Source organism: Maniola jurtina, chromosome 13 (assembly GCF_905333055.1).
Source record: "Maniola jurtina chromosome 13, ilManJurt1.1, whole genome shotgun sequence".
In the NCBI taxonomy this organism is placed as follows: Eukaryota; Metazoa; Arthropoda; class Insecta; order Lepidoptera; family Nymphalidae; genus Maniola; species Maniola jurtina.
The window spans coordinates 106,449-123,072 of NC_060041.1; positions in this window are offsets into that span (position 1 = coordinate 106,449).

Sequence of the window (16,624 nt, forward strand, 5' to 3'; positions counted from 1 at the left end):
GCTCGTCTCGGTAGGAGAAATCATTCCGAAGCAGTGATAGATTTTGACGGTTCAAAAGAACTCACTTGTACTTTGTAGTAAGACATACACTTGTAAAAGTTTATGTGGGTAAAAAATGTTTGTATTAGAATGTAGTGTAGTGGGTTACCTCGTTGAGGCCCCGGCGCAGCTCCCGCAGCGAGGACTTGATCTGGCTGAAGCGGTCGTCGGCGGCGGGCGGCTCGCGGCGCAGCTGCAGCGCGCCGAAGCGCTGCGCGAACTGCTCCGCCGACATCGGCGTCAGGTTCCGCAGCTCGCCGCGCCGCCGCTCCGCCTCCGCGTCTGCGGATGACATCGCAATCAGACGACGTGAGGTCCCAATTATCAGAGGCGGGCTGGATTGAGTGGCTGAGGCATGCGGCGACGATTGCGGTGACAGATGCTAATAATAACCCACCTCTGAGTTCGGGAGCTGCACACTCGCCGTTCGCCGTCCCCAGCACGTGGCCGGTGGGCAGCAGGTCGGGCGCGCGCCACACGCGGCCCCGCAGCACGTTCTTGTAGTCCGGCTCCTCGCTGCCTCTGTTCTGGAGCGCATCCATGTTGCGCAGCTTGTCCAGCTTGGCGGCCGCGCTCAGCACGGGAGGCAGCCCTGCAGGATTTTTTGAATGCCGTTACAAGTTACCCCACGGTTGCCATCTCACCTGTGTGCCGAGTGGGAGATCCACAAAATTATTCGAATGACTTCACTACTGCGTTAACCGAGCTCACCTCAAACGCATCGAGAATCGCGAGTCAGCGAGTGTGAGATACCACCGAAGCTAACCAGCCCATACGCGTGTACTCACCGTGAATGGCGTTTATTATTTTTGAAATGTTGGCGTCGTGATATAAACCAACCAAATTTAGAATGAAATTTCTATGAAGTGATTGTATGGAAGCAGCTGTCTATCAAAATTTAACTGGTTATATCTACTGTCTATGTTTATGTTTTGAAATCATCGTCTTTGTAGGTAGGTATAGTATGTACGTCATCATTATGTATTAAAAATGAGTCAAGTGTGAGTCGGACTCGCACTCTAAGGGTTTCGTAGCATCGTACAAGATATTTTAATAATTTTACGTGGAAGACTATAAGTTAATAACAACAGCGCCATCTATATGTGATTTAGAAAACTGATTATGTTTATGAACTCGTGATACCAAGACGCCCACCGTGGAGGAGTACGTCCACGCACTTGCGCGGCGCATGTTTGCCCGCGCGGACCATGGACCGTACATACACCTCCGTGGGATAGCACCGCTACAACACAGACCACCTAATGGGCGTCCTCTACCTCGTGAGCTTCTGCAGTCACCCGCACCAGCGCAACTTGCTGGTGAAGATGATGATGACGAGGACGACGCAAGCATTACTGGACCTGACAATAGCCCCGTGCGCGATGGCGAGTCCATCGCCCACAGTACGGGGGCCCTGGATCCAACACACATCCGAGACCTCGAGGCCCAAAGCCAAGAAGGCAGGCCTTAGCCGATAACGGCTTAAAGGACGTTACCGGGGAAGTGTTCTTCCCCGCGCCACACCCGGGCAAGGAGGCCACGCCTCGAGGCCCGTACCCCCGTCTTGACATAGGTCAGATGGAGAAGACCCCGCTGCACATATACTTTTAGAGCCTAGAAAAGTAAATTAAAAGTAGTTTTGACTAAAATACCGCCCTGCCATAATTTTTAAATCGTAGTCCTTTAAATTAAACTTGAAAAATGCAAATAAATGTCTTTAAAATTATCTCCTCACTCAACTTTCACTGTAAAAATCTATGTGACAACTTAACTATCGCGTTAGCGTCGTGTTTACTCGATTTACTTCGCGAATTGTCAAAATTTGATACTCGGACTCGCATAGTTCTTGAATCAACCAATCACGTGCGCTCACGTTGTCACTTTCGCATGCGAGTCGGTAAACAATAGTCGGTCCCGAGGACGTAAAAAACTCGCACTCACAAATTATGTGTCCACTTCTTGTCACTAGATGGCGCTATTTCAATTCCATACAAAACGCAGTTAACTTTTACGCGATCGAATAGGTTAAAAAACTCCGACTAGGCACACTGGTGCGAGACAGGCACCAACTGCTTCTAGCGTCGAAGGTCAACATGCTCAACCATTGAGCCAGCGTGGTAGTGAATGAACAAGCGCCAGCATGTGTACTCACCGACGGATAGGTTGTAGGCGGTCTGTTCGCTCCTCTGGTTCTCCTCCTCCTGTTGGCGCAGCACGGCGCTCTGGAGCGCGTGGTCGCGGCGCGGGTCGGGGGGCGGCGCGCGGGCGGGGGGCTTCGGTGCCGGTCGCTTCTTGACCGCGCCGCGCGACGCCCTGCTCGACGAAACAACGGGTATTAGCTCCCAGAAGACATATCGGAGATATCTTTCTTTGACGTGTTCGAAGTTTATGCAAACTTATTGAAGAATTCTGTTAAATATAAAGAATTTATTTAAACGATAAGAAAGCTTGGTTGCTCTGATCGTTTTGATGGTTCCAAAGAGTTTTTAATTATTTAGTGAAATGGCGATAATAATATTGTTGAAAATGATACATTGACTCGTAATCACACACGTTTATTTTCTCGTAAAAACACTGGTTTAAATTCACGTATTATTTGTACAATGGTTCGTTTCACATCTCGTTTTACTATTGTTGCATTTGTAACTATTTTATGTACACATATCGCTTTAAACACTAAGAAACTGTAATATCAATTTGGAAAACATGTTACTTAAGTGATCTTGGTAGAAAGAACAAAGGAATTGTACTGTGACAGAACTATCTAACATTTTTTAGTCTCGGTAGGCGGTACCCGCTTTGTTAATTTAATGAATCGCGCGAAGTAAACTTAAATCAACGACATCTATCTTACGGTAGGGAAACTACATTTTCCCTGAGATGCTGAACTATTTTTAACATTCCGCCCATCAAGAACTTCGTTCTTCAACGTAATCACAAAAAATAGTTCAAGGTAATGACAAGTAATAAACAATACAAGTAAAATTATAACATCCAATGTACAATGAGCCGCCCACCGTGATATAACGACAGTTACAATCCACGTAAGAAGTAAGTTAAAACACAAAGTTATTGTAAAAGTAAATCCAAAAAATTCTAGTAAGTTACACACTGCTAAGCTAAATCAAAGTTCATGTAAATGGTAACTCAAAGCAAAAGTTTAGAAGTAACTATAAAATAAAACGTTGTTCTCTAGTAAAACAAAAGTAAGATAATGACATTCTCGTAAACCACATCAAAATTAAAGAAACTGTATACTTAATTAACTCAAAAATCGTTTGGCACAACCGCCCATCGTGATAGTGTGTATCGAGCTACTAAGACTCAGTTAATAAAGACAAAGTTTAGTAATTGAATGTTTGTTAAAAAAAACTTCATTTACATGTAAATTCTCGCATCACATCATCAAGCAAATGCAAACGATTGTTTACAATTTTCCATAAAATACATTTTACAAGTAAAATATCGGTTTCTATTACATTTTACCACATTTCGTATACAAATTCTAAGACACCATTTAGTTATGTGAATTAAGTTGTTCAAAGCTCTGTAAACAATTAAAAGCAAAAACAATTAAATAATTGATCAGTTTCTCTCTATCTAAACTTACGTTTTGATCCAAGTAGTTTGTATCAGTAATATCTAATAACAATTCACTTATACTAAAATGACCAGGTGTTAATGGGAGAGGGTCATCTGGGTTATGTATTTGAACTAATAAAAGTATCGCGTAAATAAATGCATGACCTAATTCGTGTACAATCCCCGATGACTCTTCTCACCTGAACGTTACCTCTTCGAACACCTGCTTCTTTCTTACGTACTCTCAATATCTTGTATTTGTATCTCGTAGAACTCGTTACTTTTCGAGGACCATAATTTAAAATGTTTGTGTGAGTGCTAATGATTAGCTGACTAAGAGGACACTTAGCTGAAGAAATATTTGTATACTTTACTTCGTAGCTTTCTTCAGCTTCACTCAGACATTTACCAACTCTTGAAATTCCATTTTCTTTGAAAAAGGGACGAAGAATGGGTATAGCGCTCTGTTTGACACAACCTCTGGTCTCTGATAATAGTATGTCCTCGTTGTAATTGGTTTTTGATCTTGATTAGTGTAAGGCTGTAAGGGTTGATTCAACTCGTCCGGTGGGGATTTTCACTCTTTCTTCTTTGTATATAACCTTCTTTAAATTAATCTCTCGTTTAAATTGAAAATCAGGTCCACTCTTCCAAAGTTCATAATTCTCCAACGTGGTATGTTCGTCAGCAAGTGTAGTATTATTTCTCAGCTTTCTCTCTAACGAATATACTTTTCTCGTATCAATGTCACATGATTTACCATCTTGACATTGCAGCTCAGTAGTTTTATATGGTAAACTCATTATTGGGTTTCCATCTTCTCGTATTGTATTTTTCTCGTGTTTCTCTTCTCTAGTTGTTTTTCTCTCAGTAGTGTTAATCTCGTTATCTATTTCCCAATTTCTTCGTAACTTGTCTTCCTTTATTTGTATATGTAAACTAGTAATGGTTTCACTATGTAAATCTTTTGACATTTTTCCAGACACAATCCATCCAAATATAGTGTTCTGGGCTATAAGATTTCCATACGGGCTCTTCTTAAATCCTTTCTGTAATATTTCTCCATACACGTCTGCACCGAGTAGTAGATCAACTTTTCCAGGCGATGCGAATCCAGGATCAGCGAGAGGTAAGTTTTTCAGCTCCTGCCAATCGGGGATATGTACTTCGTGCGACGGTAATAAAGAGGTAAGTGATTTAATAACGTAAGCATTAACAGTCATATTCTTTCCAGGTTCGTAACGTGACTCGACTTTAATACTAACCGCATGTTTGATACTTAGCTGACCGTCTCCCAAACTTGACACCTTTTCATTAACATTAGTACGCTTAAGACCTAGTAATTGTACAGTATCTTCACTGACAAAAGAGGCTTGAGAGCCTTGATCTATCAACGCTCTAAGAGCATGCGATTCGGTTGTAGGCGTCGTTTTTACAATAGCAGTAGGTAACAACACATTGTAAGTTCTCAAATCGCCTCTAGAAAAATTAGCAACCACAGTTGTCTCATCGTTGGTAGGTTGTTCTGCCTGTTTCTCGTTTAGTCTCGATGTATTGAACGCTTGCTTATCCTCTTTGTCAAAATGGAGCACCGTGTGGTGTTTTCGACGGCACCGGCGACAAGAAGTTCTCTGGTGACACCTAACTACAGAATGCGTAGGTGCCATGCAGTTGAAACATAGCTTCTTCGTTTCTGCTATCTTCTGTCTCTCGATTACAGGTAACTTCTTAAATTCAGCACAGTAATAAATGAAGTGTGAACCATCACACATCGCGCAGGTCGGTTCAGTAGTGCTCACTTTCTCTTCCATTGCAGAATGAAATGCCTTAGTTTTTACTTCTTGTTGTATGTTCTTCTTTTGTGTTGGTTTAGTGCTACTCGTCTGTTTAGTATCAATCATTTCCAAGCTTCTAAATCTTGTTTCTAAAAATGTTTCCAATTGTGACCAAGTAGGTAGCTCTTCTGAAGTCTTACTTACTTCTTGTTCCCACTGTCGATGAGACTCATGATCCAACTTTGAAACTACTAAGTGAATGATTATCGCGTCCCACTGATCAGTCTTGATGCTAAGATTATTGAGTGCTTTCAAACAAGAAGTTGTAGTGTCTAACAAAAGTCTGATGGCACTGGCAGATTCATTATGAATCGGTTTTTGTCCAAATAAAGTTTTCATAATTGAATTACAGTTATATCTCTTGTTATTGTAGCGTTTAGTCAATTGTTCCCAGGCTTCAATGTAATTAGCAGCTGTTGTAGGAAAGTTTCTCAATAACATTTCTGGTTCTCCTGATAAGTTTGATTTTAAGTAGTGTAATTTTTGTACTGGCGCAAGTGTGGTATTCTCGTGTATGAGTGAGACAAACATGTCAAAAAAGGATTGCCACTCGGTATATTTCCCAGAAAATTTAGGAAGCTCAATCCTAGGTAATTTAACCTCTAAGCTGTTCACATTTGTCACTGTACTCGTGCTGCTCGTAGCCGTCTTTGTAGTCATGGTGGTTGGATTTGTAAGTGTTATATATTCCTTTAGAAGAGCTTTATATTGTAAGTAAAATTCCTGAAAGTTGTCCTGCATATCATCTTTAAAATATGGTAACTGTAGTGTCTGCTCTGTTGAGGCATTTGCAACAATCTCCAAGTGATTTTGATTAAAAGCATCTCCTAATTTATCCAACGCTTCCATTCTAGCAGTCAAATAACTATATTTTGACCGCATCTCTTGGTTGGCTTTCCTAAGATTACGCTCAGCTTTTCTTAACTGCTCAAACAACTCTTGTTGACCTTTTATTAGGCTTGTTAACTCCATGGTTAATTCCAAAAAGAATAATTGAATGTGTTAAAAAGTAAAGAAATCTTCCAAAAAAGTTCACGTAAAATAGCAAAAAGTTTAGCTTCAAAGTCCGAAAAAAACATCCAATAAACTTCCAAACTTGTTTAAAAAGTTCACAAAAAAGTGCAGAAGGATAATCTTTAAAGTTCAAAATGAATATCTAAAAAAGTTCCAAAGTTGTTTTTTGAAAGTTCACAAAAACTGTAAAAGTCAATTTTGGATGCCTTATTTGACCGGACTATTTTTATTAATCTTCACATTTGAACGTCTACTTTGGCCGGACTATATGTAATAATCTTCACAAAATATTCATGTTAAAATGCATAATGGTATTTTTCTAGGTTCACTATATTTATGTCCAAAGAAAGTTCCCAAGTTTAAAAGTTCACTTTTCAAGTTTCAAAATGTTAGGTGTCATAGGTTATAAAAATGTTCGATTATTACTCACTGTTTTTAAAGTTCATCAAACCTTGTGAAATTGTTTGTCTTCTAGTTTCCTTAACACTGCATTTCTGTCTAACCTAACATTTGAATAATATTCTCCGTAACACATTAATATTCTTCATATAACATACAATAATTTCCCGGGTTTCGGCACCATGTTGAAAATGATACACTGACTCGTAATCACACACGTTTATTTTCTCGTAAAAACACTGGTTTAAATTCACGTATTATTTGTACAATGGTTCGTTTCACATCTCGTTTTACTATTGTTGCATTTGTAACTATTTTATGTACACATATCGCTTTAAACACTAAGAAACTGTAATATCAATTTGGAAAACATGTTACTTAAGTGATCTTGGTAGAAAGAACAAAGGAATTGTACTGTGACAGAACTATCTAACATTTTTTAGTCTCGGTAGGCGGTACCCGCTTTGTTAATTTAATGAATCGCGCGAAGTAAACTTAAATCAACGACATCTATCTTACGGTAGGGAAACTACATTTTCCCTGAGATGCTGAACTATTTTTAACAAATATAATTACCCGGCCGAACCTGCGTTGGCGTACACGTAATTGCACTGCATAGTTTAGGTACATTGTGATTTGGAAATTTGCCCTTAACATAAATTAAAATGATCGCGAAATTGCGAAGTAACGAGCAGAATTAATATTTCATGTATATTGAGCGGTCGACGGAAATAAATGTTTTGGTGGGTTTTGCGTTTTCAATATTCGTCACGCAGAAAAGGATAGCCCTCCCTCGTCCTCCTCGGAAGTCGGAATCCTGAAAGATTGCTATTGCCTTGCTGCTTGATTATTGTTATGTGTATGTGTGTGTACACAACAATAATTAAGGAGGGCATTTAGGATCAAATTGTGAGTATGCCCCTGCAGCAGCAGGTGCGTGAGTAGTACGTCATTGGGCGCGCTACACGTTAGCACTCACCACAAGTCCTTGTTGACCTTGTCCGGCGCCGCAGCGCTGGTGTTGAGCTGGGGCTGGTGGTTGCTGCGCTTGGCGCGCGGAGCCGCCCCGCTCAGACTGCCACTCACACCGTTGGCGGCGCCGCTCGAGTTGGACGGCCCGTTGGCAACAGTCGCCCCTTCATTGGCTGCCAAGTTTGCCACGCCATTCGCTAGTCTGGTGGAATTGACCAAGTTGATTGGCCCATTTATTTGTCTATTGACTGCAAAATTGGTTAGCGGCCCGTTCGTTTGAGATCTTGACGTGGTGGGACCGTTTGGTAGATTTCGAGGTTTCGAAATATTAGACATCGACCCCGGCTCGTTTGTTTGAGATCTGGAAGCACGGGGACCCATTGAAGAAGCATTTTGAGGCTTGGAAGAGCTAACGGAATTCAATAGATCAGTTACGTTGAGTGGTTTGGAAGTACTAGCAGCGGAGAGGGCGGGAGGGATGAGGTACCGTATCTCGGTCAGTGGTCGGGTGAGATTGCTCTTCGGGAGGCTGAGATCAGGTTTGGAGGGTTTGGTGGAAGGCGCGGGTTTTGGCACGTTCAACGGTTTTGGCACATTAGTCGTTTTGATGGCGTTTTCGGTTGGCACTGGATCTGGAACATATAGAATACATTCACTTAGAGATAGCTGGATGCTAAACCTGTTTTTTTAGAAATAAGTCTAACAACATGTGTAATATAATTTTTTTATAATCCCCTAAGTTTGATGTAAAAGCTGTTCAGAGTTGAAAATAACGTCCGGTTTTGAGTCCTTTAATGCACTTTAGTGGATTTTTTATTGTAATTTTTCTTTAGCGAAATTAAAGTAACGCATAGAAACCAACTAGATATATATATTGTATATAAAGAAATAACACAAACATCCATACCAGGTTAGCTTGCTTCGATCTTAATTTACCACCACATGAACCTAAGAGTTAGTCCTCGGCAACCTGGGCGGTCTACTTGGCTTCTGGAGCGAGCTTGGATGGCTGGAGTGAAGACTTCGGCGGGGAGGGGAAACACGCGCACAACAGACGGAAACGTTTAAGTGCGGAAACCAGCCCAGAGAGAAGAAGAAGAAGAAGTACCTATGAGTCAAAAGCTGCTGTCATGGGACAGCCGGGAAGCGAAGCATTGGTACCTACTGATTTTGGTGGATGGGAACTAAAGAAAGTATTCATATTTTTTTCTTTTACCAATGTAATAAGAAAAGGATAGACGTAATTTTTTCAAAAGTCCGTGGAATTCGGACTAAGTAGGGGTGCTCACCTTCGTCGAGTCGTATGAAGCCGTGGTTGGAGTCGAGGTGCAGCTGGCGGTACTTGTGCATGACCCACTCGCCGCAGTCGTCGCAGCGCTCGGTGCGCGCGCCGCAGTAGCGCTCGTGCGCCGGCAGCTCCCCGCGCCGCAGCTCTATGTAGGGGTGCTCACCTTCGTCGAGTCGTATGAAGCCGTGGTTGGAGTCGAGGTGCAGCTGGCGGTACTTGTGCATGACCCACTCGCCGCAGTCGTCGCAGCGCTCGGTGCGCGCGCCGCAGTAGCGCTCGTGCGCCGGCAGCTCCCCGCGCCGCAGCTCTATGTAGGGGTGCTCACCTTCGTCGAGTCGTATGAAGCCGTGGTTGGAGTCGAGGTGCAGCTGGCGGTACTTGTGCATGACCCACTCGCCGCAGTCGTCGCAGCGCTCGGTGCGCGCGCCGCAGTAGCGCTCGTGCGCCGGCAGCTCCCCGCGCCGCAGCTCTATGTAGGGGTGCTCACCTTCGTCGAGTCGTATGAAGCCGTGGTTGGAGTCGAGGTGCAGCTGGCGGTACTTGTGCATGACCCACTCGCCGCAGTCGTCGCAGCGCTCGGTGCGCGCGCCGCAGTAGCGCTCGTGCGCCGGCAGCTCCCCGCGCCGCAGCTCTATGTAGGGGTGCTCACCTTCGTCGAGTCGTATGAAGCCGTGGTTGGAGTCGAGGTGCAGCTGGCGGTACTTGTGCATGACCCACTCGCCGCAGTCGTCGCAGCGCTCGGTGCGCGCGCCGCAGTAGCGCTCGTGCGCCGGCAGCTCCCCGCGCCGCAGCTCTATGTAGGGGTGCTCACCTTCGACGAGTCGTATGAAGCCGTGGTTGGAGTCGAGGTGCAGCTGGCGGTACTTGTGCATGACCCACTCGCCGCAGTCGTCGCAGCGCTCGGTGCGCGCGCCGCAGTAGCGCTCGTGCGCCGGCAGCTCCCCGCGCCGCAGCTCTATGTAGGGGTGCTCACCTTCGACGAGTCGTATGAAGCCGTGGTTGGAGTCGAGGTGCAGCTGGCGGTACTTGTGCATGACCCACTCGCCGCAGTCGTCGCAGCGCTCGGTGCGCGCGCCGCAGTAGCGCTCGTGCGCCGGCAGCTCCCCGCGCCGCAGCTCTATGTAGGGGTGCTCACCTTCGTCGAGTCGTATGAAGCCGTGGTTGGAGTCGAGGTGCAGCTGGCGGTACTTGTGCATGACCCACTCGCCGCAGTCGTCGCAGCGCTCGGTGCGCGCGCCGCAGTAGCGCTCGTGCGCCGGCAGCTCCCCGCGCCGCAGCTCTATGTAGGGGTGCTCACCTTCGTCGAGTCGTATGAAGCCGTGGTTGGAGTCGAGGTGCAGCTGGCGGTACTTGTGCATGACCCACTCGCCGCAGTCGTCGCAGCGCTCGGTGCGCGCGCCGCAGTAGCGCTCGTGCGCCGGCAGCTCCCCGCGCCGCAGCTCTTTGTAGGGGTGCTCACCTTCGTCGAGTCGTATGAAGCCGTGGTTGGAGTCGAGGTGCAGCTGGCGGTACTTGTGCATGACCCACTCGCCGCAGTCGTCGCAGCGCTCGGTGCGCGCGCCGCAGTAGCGCTCGTGCGCCGGCAGCTCCCCGCGCCGCAGCTCTATGTAGGGGTGCTCACCTTCGTCGAGTCGTATGAAGCCGTGGTTGGAGTCGAGGTGCAGCTGGCGGTACTTGTGCATGACCCACTCGCCGCAGTCGTCGCAGCGCTCGGTGCGCGCGCCGCAGTAGCGCTCGTGCGCCGGCAGCTCCCCGCGCCGCAGCTCTATGTAGGGGTGCTCACCTTCGACGAGTCGTATGAAGCCGTGGTTGGAGTCGAGGTGCAGCTGGCGGTACTTGTGCATGACCCACTCGCCGCAGTCGTCGCAGCGCTCGGTGCGCGCGCCGCAGTAGCGCTCGTGCGCCGGCAGCTCCCCGCGCCGCAGCTCTATGTAGGGGTGCTCACCTTCGTCGAGTCGTATGAAGCCGTGGTTGGAGTCGAGGTGCAGCTGGCGGTACTTGTGCATGACCCACTCGCCGCAGTCGTCGCAGCGCTCGGTGCGCGCGCCGCAGTAGCGCTCGTGCACCGGCAGCTCCCCGCGCCGCAGCTCTATGTAGGGGTGCTCACCTTCGTCGAGTCGTATGAAGCCGTGGTTGGAGTCGAGGTGCAGCTGGCGGTACTTGTGCATGACCCACTCGCCGCAGTCGTCGCAGCGCTCGGTGCGCGCGCCGCAGTAGCGCTCGTGCGCCGGCAGCTCCCCGCGCCGCAGCTCTATGTAGGGGTGCTCACCTTCGACGAGTCGTATGAAGCCGTGGTTGGAGTCGAGGTGCAGCTGGCGGTACTTGTGCATGACCCACTCGCCGCAGTCGTCGCAGCGCTCGGTGCGCGCGCCGCAGTAGCGCTCGTGCGCCGGCAGCTCCCCGCGCCGCAGCTCTATGAGGGGTGCTCACCTTCGTCGAGTCGTATGAAGCCGTGGTTGGAGTCGAGGTGCAGCTGGCGGTACTTGTGCATGACCCACTCGCCGCAGTCGTCGCAGCGCTCGGTGCGCGCGCCGCAGTAGCGCTCGTGCGCCGGCAGCTCCCCGCGCCGCAGCTCTATGTAGGGGTGCTCACCTTCGTCGAGTCGTATGAAGCCGTGGTTGGAGTCGAGGTGCAGCTGGCGGTACTTGTGCATGACCCACTCGCCGCAGTCGTCGCAGCGCTCGGTGCGCGCGCCGCAGTAGCGCTCGTGCGCCGGCAGCTCCCCGCGCCGCAGCTCTATGTAGGGGTGCTCACCTTCGACGAGTCGTATGAAGCCGTGGTTGGAGTCGAGGTGCAGCTGGCGGTACTTGTGCATGACCCACTCGCCGCAGTCGTCGCAGCGCTCGGTGCGCGCGCCGCAGTAGCGCTCGTGCGCCGGCAGCTCCCCGCGCCGCAGCTCTATGTAGGGGTGCTCACCTTCGTCGAGTCGTATGAAGCCGTGGTTGGAGTCGAGGTGCAGCTGGCGGTACTTGTGCATGACCCACTCGCCGCAGTCGTCGCAGCGCTCGGTGCGCGCGCCGCAGTAGCGCTCGTGCGCCGGCAGCTCCCCGCGCCGCAGCTCTATGTAGGGGTGCTCACCTTCGACGAGTCGTATGAAGCCGTGGTTGGAGTCGAGGTGCAGCTGGCGGTACTTGTGCATGACCCACTCGCCGCAGTCGTCGCAGCGCTCGGTGCGCGCGCCGCAGTAGCGCTCGTGCGCCGGCAGCTCCCCGCGCCGCAGCTCTATGAGGGGTGCTCACCTTCGTCGAGTCGTATGAAGCCGTGGTTGGAGTCGAGGTGCAGCTGGCGGTACTTGTGCATGACCCACTCGCCGCAGTCGTCGCAGCGCTCGGTGCGCGCGCCGCAGTAGCGCTCGTGCGCCGGCAGCTCCCCGCGCCGCAGCTCTATGTAGGGGTGCTCACCTTCGTCGAGTCGTATGAAGCCGTGGTTGGAGTCGAGGTGCAGCTGGCGGTACTTGTGCATGACCCACTCGCCGCAGTCGTCGCAGCGCTCGGTGCGCGCGCCGCAGTAGCGCTCGTGCGCCGGCAGCTCCCCGCGCCGCAGCTCTATGTAGGGGTGCTCACCTTCGACGAGTCGTATGAAGCCGTGGTTGGAGTCGAGGTGCAGCTGGCGGTACTTGTGCATGACCCACTCGCCGCAGTCGTCGCAGCGCTCGGTGCGCGCGCCGCAGTAGCGCTCGTGCGCCGGCAGCTCCCCGCGCCGCAGCTCTATGTAGGGGTGCTCACCTTCGTCGAGTCGTATGAAGCCGTGGTTGGAGTCGAGGTGCAGCTGGCGGTACTTGTGCATGACCCACTCGCCGCAGTCGTCGCAGCGCTCGGTGCGCGCGCCGCAGTAGCGCTCGTGCGCCGGCAGCTCCCCGCGCCGCAGCTCTATGTAGGGGTGCTCACCTTCGTCGAGTCGTATGAAGCCGTGGTTGGAGTCGAGGTGCAGCTGGCGGTACTTGTGCATGACCCACTCGCCGCAGTCGTCGCAGCGCTCGGTGCGCGCGCCGCAGTAGCGCTCGTGCGCCGGCAGCTCCCCGCGCCGCAGCTCTATGTAGGGGTGCTCACCTTCGTCGAGTCGTATGAAGCCGTGGTTGGAGTCGAGGTGCAGCTGGCGGTACTTGTGCATGACCCACTCGCCGCAGTCGTCGCAGCGCTCGGTGCGCGCGCCGCAGTAGCGCTCGTGCGCCGGCAGCTCCCCGCGCCGCAGCTCTATGTAGGGGTGCTCACCTTCGTCGAGTCGTATGAAGCCGTGGTTGGAGTCGAGGTGCAGCTGGCGGTACTTGTGCATGACCCACTCGCCGCAGTCGTCGCAGCGCTCGGTGCGCGCGCCGCAGTAGCGCTCGTGCGCCGGCAGCTCCCCGCGCCGCAGCTCTATGAGGGGTGCTCACCTTCGTCGAGTCGTATGAAGCCGTGGTTGGAGTCGAGGTGCAGCTGGCGGTACTTGTGCATGACCCACTCGCCGCAGTCGTCGCAGCGCTCGGTGCGCGCGCCGCAGTAGCGCTCGTGCGCCGGCAGCTCCCCGCGCCGCAGCTCTATGAGGGGTGCTCACCTTCGTCGAGTCGTATGAAGCCGTGGTTGGAGTCGAGGTGCAGCTGGCGGTACTTGTGCATGACCCACTCGCCGCAGTCGTCGCAGCGCTCGGTGCGCGCGCCGCAGTAGCGCTCGTGCGCCGGCAGCTCCCCGCGCCGCAGCTCTATGTAGGGGTGCTCACCTTCGTCGAGTCGTATGAAGCCGTGGTTGGAGTCGAGGTGCAGCTGGCGGTACTTGTGCATGACCCACTCGCCGCAGTCGTCGCAGCGCTCGGTGCGCGCGCCGCAGTAGCGCTCGTGCGCCGGCAGCTCCCCGCGCCGCAGCTCTATGTAGGGGTGCTCACCTTCGACGAGTCGTATGAAGCCGTGGTTGGAGTCGAGGTGCAGCTGGCGGTACTTGTGCATGACCCACTCGCCGCAGTCGTCGCAGCGCTCGGTGCGCGCGCCGCAGTAGCGCTCGTGCGCCGGCAGCTCCCCGCGCCGCAGCTCTATGTAGGGGTGCTCACCTTCGTCGAGTCGTATGAAGCCGTGGTTGGAGTCGAGGTGCAGCTGGCGGTACTTGTGCATGACCCACTCGCCGCAGTCGTCGCAGCGCTCGGTGCGCGCGCCGCAGTAGCGCTCGTGCGCCGGCAGCTCCCCGCGCCGCAGCTCTATGTAGGGGTGCTCACCTTCGACGAGTCGTATGAAGCCGTGGTTGGAGTCGAGGTGCAGCTGGCGGTACTTGTGCATGACCCACTCGCCGCAGTCGTCGCAGCGATCGGTGCGCGCGCCGCAGTAGCGCTCGTGCGCCGGCAGCTCCCCGCGCCGCAGCTCTATGAGGGGTGCTCACCTTCGTCGAGTCGTATGAAGCCGTGGTTGGAGTCGAGGTGCAGCTGGCGGTACTTGTGCATGACCCACTCGCCGCAGTCGTCGCAGCGCTCGGTGCGCGCGCCGCAGTAGCGCTCGTGCGCCGGCAGCTCCCCGCGCCGCAGCTCTATGTAGGGGTGCTCACCTTCGTCGAGTCGTATGAAGCCGTGGTTGGAGTCGAGGTGCAGTTGGCGGTACTTGTGCATGACCCACTCGCCGCAGTCGTCGCAGCGCTCGGTGCGCGCGCCGCAGTAGCGCTCGTGCGCCGGCAGCTCCCCGCGCCGCAGCTCTATGTAGGGGTGCTCACCTTCGACGAGTCGTATGAAGCCGTGGTTGGAGTCGAGGTGCAGCTGGCGGTACTTGTGCATGACCCACTCGCCGCAGTCGTCGCAGCGCTCGGTGCGCGCGCCGCAGTAGCGCTCGTGCGCCGGCAGCTCCCCGCGCCGCAGCTCTATGTAGGGGTGCTCACCTTCGTCGAGTCGTATGAAGCCGTGGTTGGAGTCGAGGTGCAGCTGGCGGTACTTGTGCATGACCCACTCGCCGCAGTCGTCGCAGCGCTCGGTGCGCGCGCCGCAGTAGCGCTCGTGCGCCGGCAGCTCCCCGCGCCGCAGCTCTATGTAGGGGTGCTCACCTTCGTCGAGTCGTATGAAGCCGTGGTTGGAGTCGAGGTGCAGCTGGCGGTACTTGTGCATGACCCACTCGCCGCAGTCGTCGCAGCGCTCGGTGCGCGCGCCGCAGTAGCGCTCGTGCGCCGGCAGCTCCCCGCGCCGCAGCTCTATGTAGGGGTGCTCACCTTCGTCGAGTCGTATGAAGCCGTGGTTGGAGTCGAGGTGCAGCTGGCGGTACTTGTGCATGACCCACTCGCCGCAGTCGTCGCAGCGCTCGGTGCGCGCGCCGCAGTAGCGCTCGTGCGCCGGCAGCTCCCCGCGCCGCAGCTCTATGTAGGGGTGCTCACCTTCGTCGAGTCGTATGAAGCCGTGGTTGGAGTCGAGGTGCAGCTGGCGGTACTTGTGCATGACCCACTCGCCGCAGTCGTCGCAGCGCTCGGTGCGCGCGCCGCAGTAGCGCTCGTGCGCCGGCAGCTCCCCGCGCCGCAGCTCTATGTAGGGGTGCTCACCTTCGTCGAGTCGTATGAAGCCGTGGTTGGAGTCGAGGTGCAGCTGGCGGTACTTGTGCATGACCCACTCGCCGCAGTCGTCGCAGCGCTCGGTGCGCGCGCCGCAGTAGCGCTCGTGCGCCGGCAGCTCCCCGCGCCGCAGCTCTATGGCGCAGAACCTGCCCCCACTTCTCATTTTATTGTCCAAACAATGATTGGATATCAGACCAATACCCATAGTGCAGAATGTGCGCTGCACACTCTGCACCATGGGTATTCATATGCACATTGAAAACTTTTCAATATTTTTTAATACAGTTGCTCAAAAAGTGGCGTATTGCAGGGATGTATAGCGTTCGGGATGTGGGCTATTACATACTCGTGCTTTTTTTTTACCTTTCCCGAACTCGTGCGTTCTCTTTCCCAACTGTCAAAATAATGTCTATTAAAAAGAAAAAAAAACCAACCATGAAGATTTTACTATAAAAAATCATAGAAGTTTTTATGATTCATGCAAATACGTATATTTCAAAAGAAGCTACTAATTTGTTTCAATATCAGATTTAATAATTTGATTGAATGAGTTTGGTTAGGTTTCATTTCATTTCATCTCATTAAAAGACAATGCCCATTCAAGTATGAACAATTGTACTGTCTTCAAGATTTTTGTAGCACCATCAAATCAAGTTCTATCTGTTCAATGACATCATCAGAATATTTGTAGAAAAAATTAGTGAAAACGGTTTCCGCATTTCAGAAATATTAACCATAAAAAATTACAATATTTTGAGGTTAGGTCCAGCTAAAAAGTAAGAAAGGATCTTTATAGGCTTAATAAAACAGTCAGATTCAGATTTTTTTAAACAAAATAGTCGAGTAGGTATTCGACTGATAGCAGAGAAAGAAAAATATAGCCTTTTATTTTACGAATACTTACCTACCTAGTACCCGTTCACATATAGGTACATCGCTGACCTACACGATTAACACCGATGACAGAACTCTACATGTTCTGTAGTAATAATTAGTATGAAAGATTG